The sequence below is a fragment of the Balaenoptera physalus genome (assembly GCF_965194825.1).
Source record: "Balaenoptera physalus genome assembly, chromosome: 6".
Classification (NCBI taxonomy): Eukaryota; Metazoa; Chordata; class Mammalia; order Artiodactyla; family Balaenopteridae; genus Balaenoptera; species Balaenoptera physalus.
This window is the reverse complement of record NC_138885.1, coordinates 54,783,126-54,802,913: the sequence shown is the minus strand read 5'-3', so window position 1 is coordinate 54,802,913 and position 19,788 is coordinate 54,783,126. Positions and strand designations below refer to the sequence as shown.

The window sequence follows — 19,788 nt, the reverse complement described above, 5'->3', positions numbered from 1 at the left end:
TTTTTGTTTTTGTTTCCTTTTTTAAAGTTGTGGTATTATTGGTTCTATGCTCCCTGGAATATTACTGCTTTGTGAAAGTCCAGACTGAACGCAGCACCCTCTTTGTACCTAGTACGTTATAAACCTGGGTCTCTCACTACTTGATATTTTTGCATTAGTTAAGACAGAAATTTGATAACTCAGTTAGAGGGGAGGGGAAATCTGCTGCTAGAAATGTCTGAACTAAGTGCCATACTCGTCTGGGTAAGATTTGGGAAACATAACCTCTGTACATAAAAAAAGAAAAAAAATCAGTTAAACATCACATAGTAGACAGCCATTAAATTATAAAAAAAATTAATTTATGAAGAAAGACCTTTTGTACAGATTGAAAAAAAAAGATTTTCATAGAGATATCTATATGATCAAGAGAGTTAATTTTTTATTTTTGTTTTACTAGTGCCACAAACTTGCCAGTGGTAACTTATTTGTCCGGTTCAAGATAACTCTGTAGTTTTCTTTCCTAGGACTTGTTGTTAAACGCCAAAAAGACATTTTTGAACTGTACATTTGATCAGATTGTTAGCTTTTTCTGTTTTATTTCTTTTGAGAACCTTTGAATAAAAAACATCTGAAATTTTATTTTTCCTGTCAGTTTTTTTGAGATTAGATTAAATGTATATCAGAATTTCATTTCATTTCTGATCTCTTCTTTCAGCTCAGTGGATTGGTTTGAAACTGAGTTGAAAATTATTTTCAGATTCAATATGTACTCGAAATACATTTCCTTTAAAAGAACTGGGAAAAAACCTTCCCACCCTGTTGTTTTTGGTTATTTCAGTTCATGTACAGGGACAAGCATTAGCTCACCATGTTTCCTCTCAGCAAAGTCCCCCTTTGGTCTGTTCTTAAACACCAACGAGCCAGGCCCCTCTCCTTCCTCCTTCCTTACTGCTACCTTTTGACTGTGGCAATGTCATTGCCCAGCAAGGAGGACAGAATAAAAACAGCATCCCCATCTCTGGTAAACAAGCTCACGGGTAAGGATTTCAAGGTGATCTTATCCCTGCCTTGATGCCTCTGGCCTCCTTTAGTGACCTTGTTTGGCTGTTCCCAGTAGGAGGCTCTGGTGCAGCGTTCATGGGGCAGAGACTACAGCTGTCTTTCCCACACTGACATGCTTTATGGGAGGCTCTTAGTACAAGAAATTGACTCTTACCCAAGGTAAATGAAATGTTTCAGTGTAGTTGTAAAAGTTTCTTTTTCTGCTGCCCAGTGGCTCTGTCCTGATGAAAGGAGTGCGGGAGAAAAATATCCATAGCCTCCATTTCTGTATGCCTCTTCCGCAGTGTGGACGATGGGATATGTGAATTAGATACATGGGGTTTAGAGCATTTACCTTGTCAGAGCCGAGAAAGCCCCACTACTCACTGGCTCTTTGAGAAAAGGGAACCCGGTCCTCTAATGATAACCAGTGCCTCAGAGAGAAAGATGTCGGGGCAGGAGCAAAGTGTAGTCTCACTGAGACACACACAGGCTGCCAAGAATGTAAGCTATGTGGCCTCGTGTTCTGTCCCAGCCTCACACTGTCCCCATGCTCCTTCATAGGACCACTGACCAGAGGCAGGAAAGAAATACTGCTGGGCACCTTAGGTTTGGTTAACCTTATTTTTGTTCTCTTATTTTAAGACGGCTTATGTCATTGGAGTCCTGGGACATCCGGGGGCTGTCGTTCACACACAAACTGATAAACACTTTTTCAGAGCACCTTTTCTGTCTGTGCAACAGGGCTAAGCAAGCCAGAATGCTGATGGATAAAAAAGAGCTGTCACTCACACATAGAGGACCTGTGGCACCTTTGGGGATCAACCCCCACCTTGCTAAAATGTTGTGGCTCCTCGGGTCATGGTCAGGGGTCAGGACTCCCCCTTTGTCTGAGATGGCCTGGGTCCAAGGATCGGGGAGGAATTCTTGCCTGGAAAAGAGGGAGGAAGCTGGCAGCGACTCCCGGGCATGCATATTTCTCTCTCTCTATGCGCTGGGATGAGGGAGAGCAGTGGGTGGACAGGAGCCCCGTTTTCTCCCCACCATCCATGCCCTTCAAGAGCAGTGGCGCGAGGTACATCCGCTGGAGCATGAATTCCGCCTCCTCTCAAATTTCACAGATGCTGGTTAAAAATTCACTAAGAGAAAGGTAGTGCCTCCCAGCCTGAGTAGGGGCTCAAAAATGTGCAGATCTGACAACGATAGTCTCATTCCACCAGAATAGCCAAAGAGGCAAAGATGCAGCTGCCTTGGGAGAAAGGTCACAGACCTGTCACCACCACCTTCCTTCACCACCCCCCGCCCTTGCATGAAAATCTTCAGAAGATGGCAAGTAGGTAGGGAGGAAAACTCAGCCCAGGGTTAAAGAAAAACCGGGCAGCTTCTTCCCCTGCAATAGCAATGTGATGAGATAAGCGCCCCTCGGTAGTGGCGGGGAGCGGGGGAGGGGTGGCCGCAGGCAGCCCCGGCAGGTGGCGCTGGGGAGCAGGGCTGCGGGGCAATGCTCACGGGGCCCAGCGCAGCGTCCTTGGTACGGCTGGGGAGGCGGTGCCATGCGCCCATCCTTCCTGTGGATGACCTCGGCCAGGCGATGGAATTTCAGCCCTGTGGGATGGCTCCGGAGGAGTGTCTCCTGTCTTTGGACGTCCTGTCTTGACGCTCTGGGTCTTTTCAGGGCCCGGGAGTGTTCTCACTTGAGCCACTAGAGGGAGGATTTTGTCGTTCTTCACCTGCAGCTGTGAGCTTGCAGGCAGGCGACCCGGGCCTCGCAGGGGGTGCTTCCGGTGGAAATCGAGGATCCCCAGGCACACACCTCTGGGGATAACAGGGTACTCGAACTGCGGGTCAGTAGTAAGAACGTTGCCCGATGCTGTCAGCTCCCTCCTGAGAGCGTTGTTGCTCAGACGGGGAGTAACTTACGTGTGACTTTTAAGGCTCAAGGAAGGGGTTGGGGGCAGGGAAGGAAGTCAAAAGCCTTGCCAGACCTCATGACTGCAGGCGCAAGAAAGTGCTGGCAGGTCTCTGGGCTGCTCAGAATTGAAAACAGGTGGCTTTGGATCAAATACAAACTTTAATGCTATTATTCCTTTTCTGTGTGTGTGTGTGACTGAGATTTGATCTAGGTTATTCCACTGCTCATTGACACCAAATACGGATCATAAACGAGACTACAGGTATCTCCTACCCTCTAGTATCCCTGAAACCACTTCCTCTCCTTGAATACCTCCAGTGACTGGGCACTTCCCACCTCTCTTGGAATCCTGTATCTTTTTGGAACTGCTCTCAAACTTGCTTATGGAGTCAAATTTGCGTCTTTGTAATTTCTACCTGTCAGCCTTAGTTCTGCCAACTGAGATGCCACAGAATAAGTCCGTCATTCCCATTCCTGAAAAGACAAAAGCATAGTGACAGACGACACATCAGTGATTGCCAGGAGTTAACGGGGAGAGGAGGATGTGACCATAAAGGGCTAGCACAGGGGTTTGGGGGGGATGATGAAACTGTTTAATATCCTGATGGTGGTGGTTACACAAATCTACATATGAGCTAAAATTCATAGAGCTGTATACCCCAAAATTCTATTTTAATGTACAGCCATTTATTCAAAAAACTTTTAAAAAAATGAGACAAGTCAGTCATTTCTCAAATGTGGAGAACTCCTGGCTCCACAAATCTTCTCTGGGCTGAACATTCCTTGTGGCTTTAACTGTTACTCTTCAGCTCTCGCTCACCATCAGGTCACCCTCCAGATGCACCACAGGTGACTCAAAATAAAACCCAGAACCCCAGGAATAGCTTGGGGCTTCACCTGTCTCCCCGGCTCAGCCCCATCCGTCTGCTGCAGGTGAAATGGTCTCCTTCTTGACTTCCCAGTTCTTAAAGCTTGTAGCCAATTAAAATCCCTGTTTCTTTCTCTTTTTTTTTTGTCACAATGGTTAATTATAATAGACATGCAATGGAATATTACGTAGCCATTTTTAAATGAAGACATTTTCACAGCATGAAAAATACTCAGGATTTAAGGTGAACAGAAACTCTCAGACACAGAACTGTAGATATAGTATGCTCATAATTATGAAGCAGTATTTAAGTATAAAAATGAGGAGGAGGTACTTCAAAGTGCTTAGCTGTGGGTGAAAGGGTTGTGGAAAGTTTGTATTTTCTCATTTATACTTTTCCAAATTTTTCTAGTTGTCTACAATGAAAACATTTTATAATCAGGAAAAAAAAAGTTTTAAAAGAATGTTGTCAGATCATCCTAAAATTATGCAAGTTGCTATGTTCATTATATTCCAATTCAGCACATTCAACTAATTTGTTTTTTCCATTTAAAAGACACTGCACCAGACATCAGAAGACACAAAGAGGACATGATGTGGTCCCAGTCCTCAAGGAACATTCTTGTGAGGAGACGGTGTATAAATGACAATAGTTCAAGAAGTAACAAAAGTGTGATCTAAATAAAGAACTTTGGGAGCGCTGTGAGGGGCCCAGGCAGCATAAACGCTCTCTCCTGAGGTTCTTGTCAGTTTCACATTACCAACCACTTAGTTCCTTTCTTACTGATCAGAATTTACTCCAAAGCAGCCATTTCCTCACTAGTTCCTCTGCCTCCTGACAGATGAAATTGTCGGGCAGACAAATGAAGTCTTTGGTAGCTCTGCCCTTGCCAGAGTGGGACTTGGAGCAGATGTCCAAAGAGTTGACTTCTTTCGTCACTCCTGCTCTGAAAATATTGGGATGTGTAACAAGAAAGTGTCATCTTGTTTTGTTTTGTTTTGTTGTAAACAATCAGGGTGTAGGATACTTTTTCTTAATAATGTCATCTTCTTTAACCTACCTCGGTCAGATGTTCTGCACACACCAGATTGTGGATTTGCAAACACCTGTGTAGTTTTCTGACTGCCTCCCCCGCAACCTCCACTATAGTCTTGAGAACTCATGTTTATTACTTTCTTCACAGAAGTCTAGCCAGCAATCTCATCATATCCACTTTGTTACACATTGCTTTGACATGTGCAGGAATAATACGTATATTATTTCCCTCAGCTTTCACTCTCCCAGCGATTCGTCTGTCTGTCTCTGTTTTACAAACCTTTATTTTTACAAAGGTTTGAAGCAACTTACCAGAAACACAGTAAAATAAATGTAAAAATCAGGGCTTGAGAAGTTAACAGTGAAAAGAGATAAAGAGAGCACAGAAAGTAGCTCTGCAAGCCAAAAGGCCTCCATCATCCCTATAGTTGAACCGCAATGATTTTGAGTTTCCTGGCAGCCAAGGTGAAAAGGGAGAAAGGTACATACGTCTATAGCTTTTATTTTCAAAGGGAGCAAAGACTACCAGATCCTCTGGGAAAAGATAGTATTTACTAGATTTCGATAGGAGGTCCTGCAGGCAGCACTGGACAGTGTCTTCCGCCACCTTTCTGTGCCAATACAATCGCACTTTCCCAAGGTGGTTTCAGGTAGGGCCTCTAAATGAAAGTCAAGGACAGCATCCCAAAGCACCACTCCGTGAAAGTTACTCTGGAATGCTATAGACTCGTAAGGGACGTTTTCAGTTAAGCCTCTTCTCAAATGTTCTTTGGCGGTATACTTCATCCCTCTCACCAAGCCCATTGCTCTACTTCTGAAGGACAAAAGTCTGTTTTGCAACAGCACAAACATTCCAGGTGCTCCTTTCAAGTCCACGTTCAGATCCTCAAAGGAAAAAGAGGTGCCAGGCCCAAGTCATCCTGCGGCTTACTGAGCAATCCCAGTGATGCCAAAGGCCCTGTCGTGTTTCTTCCATTCCACTGGAAGCAGCAGCTCGGGGACAAGTGGCTGGGCTGGCTCGTTTGGTCAGGCACTTGCTCCTCTGTGGCAAGGCCTGTGAGTTGGGAAGCAGGATCATGGCACTTCCCATTACCTAAGACTGCAGCTTTCCAAAGCCTCTCAAAATTAATAATGTTTCTCTATTTTTTCGTCAAAGGACCCTTGAGAGGTGAGGAGAAACATAGGGAACTCCAGGGATGTCGAAGCACAGCTCTGTGTGGCCCACCATGAACACAAAATTTCTCATGTTTTCTCAATGGGAAGCTTGTGTTTACTTTATAACACCTTCCTCTTTTCCCCCGAAGTGGTTGTGCCTTTGAATTTATTTCTTAATTTTTAAAAAAATTTTGAAACACGAAAATTGTAAGTACAGTACAAAAAAGAAAAAAAAACTTTTATCCTGATATATTTGAGAGCAAATTATCAACCCAAAGCTCCATGACCCTCTACAAACAAGGACATTCTCCCATATGACCACAATACAACCGTCAAAATAAGGAAAGGCACACTGAAACATCACTAATTATTCCAGTAATGCCTTTGGAGTAAAAAGATCCAGTTCAAAAATCACGCATTGCCTTTAGTCATCGTGTTCCTTTGGTCTCCTTCAGTCTAAAATATGTCCTCGGTCTTTAGTTGACTTTTGTGATTTGGACACAATTGAAGATTCCAGGCCGGTTACTTTGCAGAGTGTCCTCAGACTGGTTTGTTTGATGTTTCTGTGTGGTTCTGCACCTTCTGCGGGAATATCACCAAAGTAGGGCTGTGTTCTCCTCGCTGCGTCCCGTCGGGAGGTGCGTGATTTCAATTTGTCTCATTATCAATGATGTTCCCTTTGATCACTTAATTAAGGTGGTGTCTGCCAGGCGTCTCCCCTGTAAAGTTACTCCTTCCCACTTTGCAGTTAATAAGTAGTTTGTGGGGAGATGTTTTGGAACCATGAAAACGTGCTGAACTTCCTCAAACTCCAATTTATTCATGTACTTATTTCTATGAGTGTGGACTCAGGGTGTCCTTTTTGTTCAATGGATGCGAATCCATAATCGTTATTTGTTTTGATGCTCAAATTGTCTCTAACTTGGCCAGTGGGAACTCCTGCAAGCCACCTTCTGTGTTTTTAAAGATGTGTCCCCATTATTCTTCAAGAACCTCCTTGCTTGCTGGCCGCACCAGACGTGCCAAGCTGGCCTTGTACTTTCCCTGTTCCGGTCCTAGATTCAGCCATTTCTCCAAAGAGTCCTGGTTCCTTTTAGCAGAGAACGGTGTTTAGAAGGTAAGGTTTGGGCACTAGATATACTCATTGCTACTGACGTGTCACTGTTCTCCAGCCCCATCAGTAAATGGGGATAAGGAGTGTGTGTGTGGGTATAGGCGTGCAACACACACTTACATCTGTATTTTCTCCATGATCTATACATATTGAGAAACATACGTCTGCATCCATACCTCCAAGTCCTTTCCAACACGACAGCATTCATTTTCCCTTACTTGTAATTCTCTTTGCTGACACCAAGGAACCTGGCTCCCGACATCCTTGATCTTGTACTCTCATTCGATCAGATCCCCTGTCTGTGACCAACCTCCCATCTCTGACACCGTCTTAGCAGGACAGACGCCTCAGCCTTACTCTCCTGCTCAGGCTCTCACACCTCACGCTGCATGGGAGTCTGGGGTGGCGAGGAGGTTAGTTCTCCTCCTACCCTGCCCAGAGGGAGATGGAACCGTATGTCAGGGGACAGGGGTCATTCTGCCGTAAGAGGGTGAGTGCTCACCAGAGGAAGGGGGCCTTTTGTGATGCCGTAAATTTGCCCCATGAAGTCTGCTTTCCTCCCACTGTCAGATGGAATGCGGCCAAAGTTTAGAAACAGAAAGTTGAAGAACAGGAATGGTGTGGAAGTGGAAAACCCAAAAAGGAGACATAAAAAGAGACATGGAAGGATGGCAGAAAGAAGAGAAAGAAGGGAAGAAGGAAAGAGCAACTTAGAAAGGGACCTAGGTAGGAAAACGAGTATTAGACAGTTTGAGTGGAAGAGAAAAAGAAGATAAAAGGAACTCCGCTGATTGACATCACCCTGGCAAAGCTGTCCCCCAATGGCCTGGTAAACACGCTGGTCTCTCACAAGCTCTCAGACACCATATTTGGTGTGTATTAAATTAAAGAAACAGAGATGTTTCTAAGATGCCTGCACTGAGTTGCCATCTCCGAGGCCCCAAATTCAACATTTTGCAGAAACTCCAATGCAGCAGCCCCCTGAATTCCCCAGATGTTTTTCCAGCGCCTGGCAAGCGAATCTAGTCCAGCGTCACAAAGCGCGGGGTTACTTTCTTACCAAGTTGAACCATCTCATTACCCGTGAGTTAATTCTGAAGTCTCTGAAATAAATGCCTTTGAGTTTTTGAGAATAGAAAGAGCTACAACCTATTGTGGTCATGGAGAAAGAGTGAATTCACCGATCTAAACCGTCTCATGTCTCTTTTCCTCCAACTGGGCCTCCCTGCAGCAGCGGCCAGGGTGATGTCACCACTTCCCTGCCTCCAGTCCCACCTCAACCTACTGCGATCTGGGCTCTGCTGCCAGCTCTCCACTGCACCATTCCCATCCCGGCTGGACAGGGACCTCCGATTCCCAAGTCAGAGACCTCTCAATCCTGATCTGAATGAACTCTTGGATGCATTTGTCACTGTTGACAGGCCTCCTCTTCTTGAAATTTCATTCCCCTGCTTGAAGTTCTTCCACAGCCCAAGTCTAAAATGCCTGGCTCCCCCAGGACCTCATTTCCACTGGCTTTGGGACCTCACCTCCAGCCACACCCCATCTCGAACTTTAAAATCTCAGAAGCGTTCTGTAATCTGCACCTTTGCCCCTTCTTGTCTCACTCCTAGGATGGTCTCCTCCACCTGGATAACTTCTATTTATCCTTTAAGAGTCAACTCAGTACTTAAACTCCTTGAGAATAATTAGGCAATAAATAACTGCTTTCTTTTGAACTTTTTTTCAGTTGTGAAATAAGCTCAGAAAAGTGCATACACCATAGATGTACAGCTCGAAGTCTTGTAGCAAAATGAGTACCTGGACCTCCACCCGAGTTGAGAAATAGAACACAGCCCCCTCCCTAGATGCCCCGACAGCTGTTCCTCTCGACAGTCATCAACCCCTCCTTCAGCTCAGTAGGTAACACTCCACAGACTTCACGTTATTCACTTCCTTGCTTTTCTTTATGATTGTATCATCTAAATATGCTTCCCTAAAACCTAGAGCTTAGTTTCGTCCATATTTGAACTTTATATAAGTGGAATCGTGCTTTCAATATTTTGTTGTGTCTGGCATCTTTTGCTCAATATTGTATCTTGAAGATTTAATCGTGCATTTTTGCTTAGCTGTAATTTATTTTTATCATTGCATAGTATTTCATTGTATAAATATACCAAAGTGTGTCTATTTTATTTTTGATAGACGTGGGAGCTCTTGACTGTTCTGAACATGCTATGATGAAAATGCTCGGTGCATCTGTGCCTGTATTTCTGCAGGGTATATGCCCAGGGGCGGAGTTGCTGGATCATGGGGTATGCCTAGCTTCAGCTTTACAGGATAATGCCAAAATGTTCTCAAACTGGTCATCACAGACCCTAAGATTAGATGAAATAACTGTCTTTCATGCGAAGAATACCTCTACTTGAGATTTAAAACAAAACAAAACAAAAACAAAAACAAAAACTAGTAGTAAGGGTCCAGTGGGTGACAGGTGAGTATTGACAAAGATCAGCAGGGAGGGTGAGGAACCACAGTGGAGGGGTCTAGCCCTCACGGGAAAGGGAAGGTGCAGGGTCAAGGTGTAACCAGTGTACAATCCCACGTACAGCTGTGTTGGCCTCCCGCTGTAAACGCTGAAAAAGAGCTCCCCTCCTTTCTCTGGAAAAGAAGGAACGGGGCTTGACTAAGCAAGGATGCCATTCATTGTCATGGTGCTCTGGCGCTGCGGATGTTGTTTCCGCGGTGTCCATGGACACCCAAAGCAGCTGTGGATCAGACCAGGTTGCTCCTGGGCCAGCCCCCCTCACCCTCTACCCTACTTCCCACTGGCTCCCACCCCTCAGCCTCAGGAAGGCTCCTCCACTCGTGGCCCAGCAGTGGCTCTCATGAGTCTCTCTCAGTCTCAGCCCTTCCAGCCCAACAGCAGCCTCACGTTGCCACCACCTGAGTGGGGTGTGGAATGTTCTCCTTCCAGACCTTTCACTTCTCAATCACCGATAGCACTCAGCGATCACTGAGAGGGTGGGGCAGGTGGAGGTGGTTCCTCCGGGCATTATTCTGAAGCTGAGGCTGAGGGGGTACCCAGGTGTCCTCCTCTTCACTGTATGGAGAGGTTGGGACCATGTCTTAGTCTTCACTGGGCCCTTCCCTTTCCCCAGACCACTCCAGTGCCCAGCAGAGCTCCTCACACACAGCTACCTAACCTAAGCTGGTCACTTACCCAACCAGCAGCTTTGTAACAACTGGGGACACAGGAGGTACACTGTTCCTAGAACTCCGTACTGCAGCTGCCAGAAAATGGTCAAAATGACCATACAAATCTACAATGACTATGCGAATGGCGCCCCTGGAGTTGTGTAGAGCACAGCTTTCTCGCCGTAAGCCGCATTCTGGCTGATAGATAAATAAAATCCGATGCTTATATGCAAATCTCATGTTTGTCAGTAATCCCAAACTCTTAAAATGGGGTTACCAGAGTGCTAACAAGGAACGATTATCTAAATGACATTAATGGCTCCCTTTAGGCGGAAGACCCACCGAATTGTTATTTAAGTTCAAGTCAGCCAGAAAATGCCAGCAAAGGGGGATTGATTGATTTAATAAAAGAGGCAGTGATAAATTCTTCTGTAGCTTAATGATTCTTCCCATGTGAACTAGAGGGAAACCAGTTCGCAGGGTATAGCAGACACGACATCAAAATCTGTCCTTCCATTTCTTCATGGTGAGGGGCTGGAACGAAGGGCTAGTGGCTTGTTGACTCTGAATCTGGGTCCGTGATAAGGGTGGCTCCCCAGGGTCCTGCAGGGGGTGCTTCACTGAGGACGGCGAATGGTGAGCTCATAAAAGGACCGCTCAGTCCAGCTGAAGCCTCCTTTCTCCAATTTGTCTGCCCACAGGGATGTCTTTTTCTAATTTTTGCAAGGACTAGTGCTGTGTAAGATTTTCAAACTGTTTCCACAAACCCAAGGCTCATAACAGCATTTCTGTGAAACTAGCATCTCTTTTGCAATCCACAAGGCCAAACACCCTGGTTTATCTGGCTTCTTTCCTTCTTTCTATGTTAAATTATTTATAGCACTATAGGTCAACGAAATCTCTGTTTTCTAAGTTCAGCGCTGCGAGCCGGGTGTTCTCTGTTTGCTCCTCCAGATTACTCTTTTTTAACTCTCTGTGTCCCAGGAGACTGACCTTCAGGATGGCATCAAGCTGGCTCCCTTGCCTCTGGCTTCCATCTGGGGTTGGCCAATGTGAGGTACCTGCAACCAGTGGGCTGGAGGGTTGATTAATCAAGGCTTATTGCCCAGGCTTCCTCCCTGTGGCCCACAGATTGGCAGTGTCCCCATCACGGGTTGAATCGTGTCTCCCCTAAATCCATATGTGAAGGCCTGATCCCCAGGACCTCAGCATGTAACTGTATTTAGAAATAGGGCCTTTAGAGAGGTAATTAAGTTAAAATGAGGTCATTAGGATGGGCCCTAATCAGATATGACTGATGTCTCTATAAGAAGAGATTTGGACACAGATACATGAACAAAGGGAAGACCATGTGAAGACACAGGGAGAAGACAGCCATCTATAAACCAAGAAGAGACACCTCAGAAGAAGCCAACACTGCCAACACCTTGATCTTGGACTTATAGCCTCTAGAATTGTGAGAAAATAAACTTCTGTTGTTTAAGCTGCCCAATCATGGTACTTTGTTAGGGCCTTCTACCAAAGTCACAGGTGCAGACCCTGCTCCTTGTCCTAGAGCCACAGTGCTCTCCATGGCTGTGTCACCGCTCCCTCCCGGGACTCCAGGCTTAGGGGAAGGAAGAAAGGGCTCCCTGCTGTTGCTGCTCTATCGTGGCTGGTTTCCCTTTGCTTTTATTATGATATGATATAATATAATATAATATAATATAATATAATATAATATAATATGCCGTCTTTATCAAACCCTCTTCAATTACCCCATTTGTGTGCATCAGCGGTTACTTGCCAGAACATAGACTCATCCACCTGTTCCCAGCAATTTGTCTGGGTTTTTCCTAACATGTAATCCTACCCAGCAGACCCAGACCAGAACGGTTCATCAGGTGAGATGAACCCTTCTGCCATCTTACCACGTGAAAAACATTTTCTGAAATTTCCAACGGCAACAAGAAGCTCTTAGAATATGCAACCTAGCGGTGAGCTCTTCGTAAATAAAGACGCCAAATCGGTCTAGCCCAGGAAATGCTGACATCGTTGTACCAGGGAGTGAGAAAGTGACTGTCCTGAAAAAGAGATTCATGCTATGGAGAGAACACTCTGGAAATGGATATTTAGAATTGTTTCCACCATTGTGTAAATCGCTTCTGAAAACAATGTTTTCTCTGTTAAAAGTTCCGATATATACACATTGTAAAAACTTGGAAGTAGGAGTTAACGAAATTATTTAAAAACCTTTCAAGTGTATAATTTCAGAGAGCTTTGAGCATATCTCTATCTATCTATCTGCTATCTGCAAAAATGGTGCTTCAGTGAGGCTTCCTTGCCTTCTGACTTTCTCTAGGTTTGGCCAATTGGAAGCACTTTTTCATTAGATTATAAGAGCAATTGATTGATGCCAAAAAAGATGGAAATTTATTAATAAACTTTCATCAGAATCTTTGCCTAGTTAGTGGATGTGGCCAGAAACATGTCAAGATGGAGTCATTACAGACAACAATGTGCTTCTTGCATATCTTTGTAGCATTGCTTTTAGACACAGTAGTCACTAATCAGGTACCAAAATAAACTGTGCTTAGAATCAGACTTTTGAATCAAATCACAAAGTGGTAATGCAAGCTTTTCGAGTGAAGCGTATAAATATAAAATGAGCATACGATGTTAATAGCTAGTGAAAGCAAAAAGGGCTTTTTTTGCCATCCAGAAAACAAAGAACTTAATATTGTCTCACCTTAAAAAGCATTCTCTTTGTTTGTCTTTAATTAATAATGTATTAGTTCAATAGTACATGTGTATCTATAAACAAATAACAGTATTGGGAGTATCTGCTTAACATCTTTTACTGATTCTGGTGAGGCATCCAAAAATTTGGAGACCACTGAGCGTTCAAGCATAAGGGGCTGCAAAAGAAAAATCCACTGTATCTGGAATCTTAGAACTTCAGATTCACAGTTCTATCTTGCTCAAACTGACTTCAAAGCCAGCGAAGGGGGAAAGCACAGAGGAATGCTGTGCCCGAGGGACAGCCAGCGCCACCCAGCCTCCCGCCCGAGGCAGGGGAGTCCGCTCCTGGGGTAGAACTGCCACCTCTCAGAGAGTTTGGAAATATTTGGAATGTAGTGGGAGGCCCAAGGGACCACCCAGTAGTAAAACCCGGAGGAAAGCCTTCCAAAAACAACAGAGGGCAGAATGAGAGTAGCTCCTCCCCAGTTCCACCTCCTGGCCAGGACCGTGCGGGAGCGGTCCATCTTCCTGCATTCCTGACTGTCACAGAGGCTACGAGCCTTGGAAATAATGCTATCACAGTTGCAATGTTTGGAGGTGACAGAAAACATCCTAGTCACGTCAGAGAAAATAGCCGTTTAGACTAGACTATGGGAAAATGCCCCTGGCACTCAACTCAGCATGCCTTCTCTCAAATGCCACCAGCAAAACAAGAACCCAGCTCCAGGCAGAGCTCTGGACCATATGTATGCCTTTCAGGAAAAAGGCTATGAAAATACATTGATGGAGTGGAGATGTCATTATGTGATTTTGAAATCAATGCCACTTCCCAGCTGTTTTTTGTTACTGTTTTTACAGGATGCCTCAGTGATTAAAATTAAAATGTGGTTACAGAACAAGGGACCCAGAGAGCTGTTCATTTCTCTGCATTCCTACAAAGGCATCCTGCTGTTTCCAGCTTTTCTCCTTAAAGGCAGGGTGAATTTAAATCGGCTGCTCAGCACTGAAGGATGCACCAGAGCAGTTTCATCTCCCTGTAGAAGTCTCTAGAGGAGATTATCTGAATGCTTGAAGAAGCCATTCTTCTTTACAATTATCCAGAAGAAGTCAGGTGATGTTAACAAGACATTCTTTCTGCTCCCCACATTCAGAGCTGTAGCTTTGTGTCTTAGATACTGGTGATTTGTTGTAGTTTTGTTTTTTAAGTCCATTCAGTGGTGGTCTGAGTAGAGATTAATGGGATTTTGTAATCTAAGTGAGGTGAGCTCATTCCTGAGTTTTGCTAAACTCTACTATTCAGCCTCCTTCTCAGCTCACAGGGTACCTTCTAAACCCCAAGAGCCTCCAGCTGAATGGAAGCACAAACACTCTGGCCCGAGCCACGCTCGGTGGAGCCAGAGCTGGCAGATGCTGCCATTTTACATGACTGTACCCTCCAAGCTGGATTTGCCTTCTTTTCACTCCTACAAAGAATAAGAAGGCCACATGGTCCCAAATTATTTTCCAAGATGACCTTCCAAATGGATACCTGGGGCCTCCAAACTCCCTCCTACCGGGGGGTGTCTTTCATTTTCTCCACACACCATGCTCCAGCAAAACCAGACTTCTCACCTTGAAGAATGAAGCACATATTTTCATCCAGTCGGCTTTTTGAAGAATGAAGCTGAGACCTTGATTTACTGTGGTTTGCCTGCCCTGCTCTATAATGCCAACAGATGACTGGGCCTTGTGGCAACCTTGTCGTTCATGTTTTGTGGCCAGGGCCATTCCTATCTTGGCTGGAGAGCTAAGAGTGGAATTTTAACTATGAGTTTCCTTGTGTTTAATAGGCTCACGTCAAAAGGCCGCATTCTGCCTCAGATATGCAAGAACAACTTCCACTGGCGTTACTCATGTATCTCTGAGTTTAGTTAAAATACTCCAACACTTGGGCACTATTGAAAGACATTCTTCTTCTTGTTTAATTGCTTTAATGTGCGTGTGGGAGGGTGAAACAGCACGTGGAAATTAATCAAAAATTCACTCCGTTCTAGGTAATGTTTGGTTTTTAAGGGAACAAAGCCATTTGGACAATCCCGCTAATCAATTCCATCATTGTACATACCAACCACGGAGCCCCTCCAAGCTACTCTTGGAGGCCTCATTAGCCCAGACCCATCTGGTTATTTAAGGGGCAGCTGTGGTAGAATGAAGCACACAACAGGCCTGGACTCAAAATAGGCAAGATCAAATTCCAGCTCTGTTAATATTGTACCGACTTGGGCAAGTCACTTAATCTTTCCCAGCATCTATTCATCTGTAGACTTGAATTTACAAGGTTATTGTATGAATTAAATAAATAATGGGTGTTAAGTTTGTTTTTTATTCAAAAGTATTTTGCCTGATATAAAGGCAAAATAGGTAAACTAATAAACAAAAGCCCAATAATTATGGAGATAGTAAGGAGAGACTGACTTATGGTCAAACAATGGTAGAGCAAGCATAGATTGGTATAACTCCTTTGGAAAGTAGTTGCAATGCATACCGATAACACTAAGCAGATAAAATTGTCTTCTTTGATCCAATAATTCCACATATGAGAATTTGTCATTGGAAATACAAAAACTAAATAAATAAATAAGGGGAAATCTTTGTGTGTAAAGCTTTTCTTCATAGCATTTTCTTTTTATCATGGGAAATAAGTGGAAGCAACCTAGATTTTAAGTAAATAAGGAAATGTTTAAGTACATCATCACATGCTTAGATGATACTTAAATTCTTACAGTGTTAAATGAATAAAAATGGATTCAAAATACATATTCTGTATGATCACATACAGAGTCATTTGTACCAAGGAAACATAAGCATTAACAAGGACTGGAAGGAAATAGGACAAAATTTCCAACAATAATGGGTAGAAGAAAACCAGAAGACGCTTTGGATAAAAGCACTGTATGAACTTTTGCCCCTCTTTGCATTCGTAATACCTTATACATAGATGGCACTCTGTACATAGTAAATGAATTTTTTTTAAGTATTATACCTTAGCTCCTAATTAACTAGAACACTCGGCTCAACTAACTTTCCAATTCATCAAAGCTTTACCTTAATTAGCCCTGCAAAATAGTTTTGAAATATTTTTCTCTGGTGGTTTGTTCTTATTTTTCCATCCAGCTATCTGTAAGATCATAGATATTCAGGAACTAGCACATTGGCATTTGGTCAAATAGCAAAAGCTTGGATTCAGTCATTGAGTGTCACAAGGCACAACATCAAAGGAATTTTCCAACATTGCTCCCCACATACAGCTGGGCCCATGTCACTTGATCCTAAAGAATGCCAAGCAGTGCGCAGCGGGTGGTGACCGCTCATGGCAGGGGAGCCAATGTATATGTTTCCCTCAACAGGAAAATGGGTGCAAGCCTAACAAGCCGGGGGTGGGGTGGGGGGAGATGGGGTGGAACGGGGGCCACTTTAAGTGTAGACAGCAGTTTTCAGAGAAAGTTCATCAGCATTATCATAGTGAGTTATGCACAAGGAGGGAATGCAATAAATAAAACCTCATTAATTTACAGAAATAGAACCAAAGCATCCAAAACAGGCAACGACATGAATATTCGGTTCTCGGAGCCACTAGAAGTAACATTTATTGCCTTCAGATGAGAGCCACCTTTAGTGGCTTTCTTTTGAAATAACATAATAAAATACCATTTTGTATTTCTAGCACGTCCTATGGGCCTCTCTATGGCTCCTTTGGGAACAGAGCGCCATGCTCAGCATACAATGGAGTTTTCCACCCGGGAAATGGAAGCTAGCCTGTGTTGGGGCAGTCCACAGAGGAAATGAATTTTCCAGAGAAGGAATAATATCTCTAGGGCAGAAATTAACTCAGTCTTTGAATTTCAAATAGAAGTGTTTTCTCACTGCTGAGTTCACCTAAAGAGCAAAAGAACAAACTTGCACCTCAATTACAGGAAAGGAAAAGCCCCTTGAAGGCTCATGGGATCACAGAAGGTTAGAAATGAACAGTACTAATACGCCACCACACACAAGACACACATAGATGAGGAGACAGTTGGAAGAGGTTAGAAATTTTTCGGAGATCACACAGCCAGTAAATGGTAGAGTCAAGATTCAAACCCAAGTCTCCTGGCTCTCCGCTGCTCTGGCTTCTACACTACTCAAATGCCACAGGGCTTGCAATCTGCCAAACGGCCACCAGTGCTGTTCATCAGACGTTCAAGAAGCAGTGTAGCACCATGGCAATTGCTTTGGAGTCCGACTGGAGTTTAAATCTTAACTCTGTCACTGACTAGTGCGTGACCCTGGGCAAGTCATCTCTCTGAGTGGCAGGCTCATCTATAAAGCAAGATCATAAACCCAACCCCACAGTGTGGTGGGAAGAATTAAGTGAGATAATGCACCTCAAGCGCTGAGCAGGGGGCCTGGACCACCACGGGGACTCAGTGAACAGTACCTGTCATTACTATCCTACCCCTGTCCTTGAAGGCAGACCCAAAGCCCCGAACAATCAGCTCAGCCACGGAGGAAGAATGTGATCCAAACGCTTCATCCTTCTTCACAAAAGCTGTGTGGATGTCTCTTGTCCTCCTCTGTGCCCAGCAGGAATAAATCAAACCCAATCTAGACCATTTAGTGCTTGTCACCATTTTTGATACTAACCTCAGCAGTTTTTTTTTTTTTTTAAAGTATTTGCTTATTTATTTATTTATGGCTGTGCTGGGTCTTCGTTTCTGTGCGAGGGCTTTCTCTAGCTGTGGCAAGCGGGGGCCACTCTTCATCACGGTGCTCGCGCCTCTCACTATCGTGGCCTCTCTTGTTGCGGAGCACAGGCTCCAGACGCGCAGGCTCAGCAATTGTGGCTCACGGGCCCAGTTGCTCCACGGCATGTGGGATCCTCCCAGACCAGGGCTCGAACCCGTGTCCCCTGCATTGGCAGGCGGATTCTCAACCACTGTGCCACCAGGGAAGCCCACCTCAGCGGTTTTTATTTTCATTTTCTAGTTTACCCAAACCAGCCATTTTTAGAGGCTAGTGACTTTAAACCAAGGTTGCCAATAAATTGGACTCATCTTGAAAACACCAGGATCCTTCTGAGGGAATATCAATATAAACACACACAATACAGGGAAAAACTCATCTTGAAAACACCAGGATCCTTCTGAGGGAATATCAATATAAACACACACAATACAGGGAAAAAAATTTTTTTAATTTATTTTTTATTGAAGTATAGTTGATTTACAATGTGGTGCTATCTTCTGGTGTACAGCAAAGTGATTCAGCCATATATATATATATGTATATACATATATTCTTTTTCATATCCTTTTCTATTATGGTTTATTACAGAATGTTGAATGTAGTTCCCTGTGCTATACAGTAGGACCTTGCTGTTTATCCATTCTATATGTAATAGTTTGCATCTGCTAACCCCAAACTCCCAATCCTCCCCTCCCCAATCCCCCTCCCCCTTGGCAACCACAAGTCTGTTCTCTATGTCTCTGAGTCAATACAGGAAAATTTGATAGGAGTTCGGTCATCGGCTTGAATGCCAGCTCAACTCTAAATTTGCCCAGTACTATTTTGGGGTATTAAAATCTATATGTGCTTAATACCCCACCACCCTGCCGTCCATGAGGTTTGAATGTCCTTTATGGAATGAACTTGATCCTCCCGCCTTACTTTCTGTCGCTCTCCAGAGAAGCTAGCACACTGGCATAGCTCTGCCATTTGTCAGCCAGAAGTGTTGTTACACATTTGCTCGTCAATCTAAACCTAACCTATTCTCATACAACCACTTGGGGTTTTGTGTAAATCAACCAGACGTTCTGTCATTCACCAGCAGTATCTCTCCATAGTGTTCTACACCCACGTGCCTTCATGAACTAGTTCACTATGCTTGTGGAAGAAACATTCAAATGAATGTGCTTTTTCAGGAATAGTGACACCAGAATGTTATAAATCTGTTCATTACCACAGCAAGGGTAAGTGGTATTTCTGCCAAAGACTTTTGATAACGGGTGCAGTAATGCATCTCAGCACTTTCTGAGATTAAAGGTCTGCCCTGAGAGGTAAGTAGGATAATGCATGACTAACAAAAGCAAACCCAAATTTCGGAGCTAAGTTTTCCTTGTCAGTGTAACTGATCGTTTCGAGCAGACGCTGCCTTAGAAAGTTTATAATGTTATTTTTATTCTCTTCATCTTAACATCCAGGTGAGGCTGACCCCATAGTTTGTAAAAGGGCAGATCCTTATTAACTTAGCATGCTTTATTGTGATGTTTCTTACATTGGAATTCACACATGTTTTTAACAGTTGTGCTTCACAAATCTGCTATGGTTTAAGGATAATATTTCACAGAATTATTAGTTCATCACTTATTAAAATACTTTAACATTCAGTTGATTAGTCTCTTAAGAAGCTTTTTAAGATATTTGTTTCTGATTAGAGTGATTAATTGTTAACATTTTTTAAAAAATAGGTGATTTGACTCTAGCCCTCACTAGCTCTTTTAGCATTTGCAAGAGGCAAAAAGGAATTAAGGAACTGGAAATTTAAACAAGAAAAATAACCGTTCTCATTGACACGCGCTTTACGTTGGGCCAGTTAACTTCAGTGTTTCTGGATTGTAAAATGGTGTTTAAATGTAGAGCTAATTCATGAGAACTATGGAGAAAATGAAGGGGAAATCCTTCAATCTAGGATGTCTACAAAGAGCACATTTTATTCCTACAAGTGTCTGAAAATGCCTGGTGTCATTACTATTCACTTTTGTATC

The 19,788-nt window shown here is 43.8% G+C and overlaps 1 protein-coding gene and 1 long non-coding RNA gene across 3 annotated transcripts in view; one reads left to right on the top strand and one right to left on the bottom strand.

Moving 5' to 3' along the window:
- Window positions 1-413: 413 nt before the first annotated feature.
- On the bottom strand, window positions 414-16,410 carry LOC309662457. The gene is made up of 2 exons (XR_014264701.1): window positions 12,196-16,410; window positions 414-10,905 (listed from the first exon to the last, which is right to left on the bottom strand). It is a non-coding gene; the product is annotated as an uncharacterized lncRNA (long non-coding RNA).
- A 2,281-nt stretch (window positions 16,411-18,691) lies between these two features.
- The window catches only part of ITGB6 (integrin subunit beta 6), a 125,909-nt gene continuing 124,812 nt past the window's right edge, over window positions 18,692-19,788 (top strand). The window contains exon 1 of one of the 2 annotated variants that reach the window (XM_082464978.1): window positions 18,692-18,993. The gene's annotated coding sequence lies outside the window, so the exon portion shown is untranslated. Of the gene's footprint in view, window positions 19,081-19,788 lie in introns of both variants that reach the window. The other variant, XM_082464979.1, reaches the window with a different exon arrangement.